This window comes from Pteropus vampyrus, unplaced genomic scaffold (genome assembly GCF_000151845.1).
Source record: "Pteropus vampyrus isolate Shadow unplaced genomic scaffold, Pvam_2.0 Scaffold16, whole genome shotgun sequence".
Lineage (NCBI taxonomy): Eukaryota > Metazoa > Chordata > Mammalia > Chiroptera > Pteropodidae > Pteropus > Pteropus vampyrus.
Window position 1 is genome coordinate 135770 of NW_011888797.1, and position 2353 is coordinate 138122.

The 2353-nt window shown below is 39.1% G+C and overlaps 1 protein-coding gene across 1 annotated transcript in view; it reads left to right on the top strand.

Annotated features, from left to right (window-relative positions):
- Positions 1 to 2353, top strand: part of APAF1 (apoptotic peptidase activating factor 1) — a gene marked incomplete at its 5' end in the record, with an annotated part of 76048 nt that overhangs the window by 43934 nt on the left and 29761 nt on the right. The window lies entirely within an intron of this gene.

Genomic DNA, 2353 nt, shown 5'->3' on the forward strand with positions numbered 1-2353 from the left:
GTTACTTGATGTGCCAGTCTCAGTGAGCTTGATCCAGAATGTAAATCAATGCACTGCAACTTTCATCAAGAAAGTCCTGCTAAGAAAAACCAACTTTATCACTAAGTATACTGTTAATGTGTATAGTGATACAATTGATTTACATTCTGGTATCGGCTCCTTGTCTTGGTATCAGACTATTTGAGAACTAGCAGGAGGTCCTTTATTTTGAGTGGCACTGAGTTAAGTAATCTTACAATGTTACAACATTAGGTAGGACTAAAATTCATACTAAGGCATTTTGGCTCTAGCACTCATTACTTTAGTACTAACTGCTTCTTACTATAGCATGTAATAAATAAATATTTATTGTTGAATTATCTAATAATTGAAAAATTTCTGGCATCATAGGCATTTCAAATGTGAAGCATGGTTTGTTTCTTGCTTTAAGACTAGGATTTGTCTTTATAATATTTCAGAGGATACAATAATCTTATTTTAGTTTTTTAATCTCTTAATCAGCTCTGGGAGACAAAGAAAGTATGTGAGAACTCTGCTATAGTATTAAAGCAAGAAATAGATGTTGCGTTTCAAGAAAATGAAGTGATGGTTCTTGCAGTTGACAATATAAGACGTCTTCAAGTAAGTACTTTTAGAAAACAATTGGAAAAATTGTTTTGAATGAACTCACCAATTCAGTTTTTGTTTGTTTTTGGACTCGAGATCAGGCATAATTGTAGAGTATCTAACAGACGCTCAGTAGGTATTAGTTGAATAAATATATGGGTCTTGAGCTGAGGCTCAGATATGTTAGTGTTTAGAAGTGTTTAGAAGTGTTTAGAAGTAAAAAGGTGATATACCTTGCCTTACCTCATTCCTCTTCTGTTAGTATCTGTGAGCACATTCCTTGATTTGCATGGAGTCTAGGATATCATGAGGACAAACTTGAACTTGTCCACAGTAGTGATTTAGACATGTCTGCTGGAGTGTGCAAGGGGGATGGGCAAACCAATGGAAGCTTTATTGCAGGGAAAAGATAACAGAGTCTTTGAAAGAACAAAAATCACCTTAAGTGAGGAGTCTAACCATTGGAACTGAATTGGAAGGAGCTGGGCTTTATGTACTGAAAAACGCCTGTTCATTCATTCATTTACTCACACATTTGTTCAAGAAATATTTCTTGAATGCTTCTTGTGTTCCCTGAGAAGGAAAGGGTTAAGAGGTAAAACTGAAAGAACTGCATTGTTTAGGGATCCAAACAGTTGTACTTTAGACTGCTCTCTTCCCTGCCCCTCATCAAAGAGTGGAACACTTAAAAGGATGGTATTTCTTGCCTGGCTGAAGAAGAACGGAGCCCCTGAGGTCCACTGACTGAGAATTGATAGTTGGAGTTTTGAGTGGTGTTATCAGAGAGCAGAAGCTTTAAGGAACATTGGGGCTCAAGAGCAGGTCAGGGCCATTGTGTTAACTGGCCTGAATAAGGTGTTGTCTGTATGGAAGTCCAGTGCAGTTGATGTCGCATTAACAGAGAAGCCCTGGAGAGGAAGGTAGCATTCTAGGTACTGGCAGCAGGAAGGAGCAAACACCTCTTGGAAGGTCAGACTCAAGATACCGCTTTCATGTTTGGCCAGGCCAAGCAGGACAGCTGAGTAGGGGACCATTCTAGGAGGTGTCAGCATGTGGAGCTGAGTGACAGTGACTCCTGGCTGAGGGAAGTGGCAAGAGCAGCAGCCAGAGACGAAGGGCAGGGGTCAGCATGGCTTTTATGTAAGTTACTGAGACATCCCCCCTTGCCCTGAGGATTCCTTGGGAGAAGTAGGATTAGGAAGGACAGAAACCCTGTGATAGGTGACCCTATGAACTATTTTCTCAGAGTTTGTTATTTTAGGCCTTCATTAGCTTTTCAAGAGCACAAATACAACTTGAGTTAACCCTTTTTTCTAGATAGGTTTGTAGAAGTGCCTTATTAACTTCTAGGGAAAGGTTATAGCAATGATAACATGACCTTATGTCATCCCCTCCACCCTGGGATACCCTCCCCTTCCTCATCCACCTATCTTTTTTTAAAAAAATTAATTTTTTTATGGTGACATTGGTTAATGAAATCCAATAAGTTTTAACTGTACACTTTAACAGTAAGGCATATATATATTTACACTGTGTGTTCACCTCCCATAGTCAAATTTCTTTCTGTTACCACATATTGACCCCTTTTACTCCATCTACCTCCCCCTTTCCCCCACTTCCAACCCTCTGTTAACTACTAGTCTATTGTCCATATCCATAAGTCTCTGTTTGTTTGTCCTGTTCATTTGTTGCTTTTAGGTTTATATCCCACATATAAGTGATATCATGTGATTTTCAACTTTTTCTG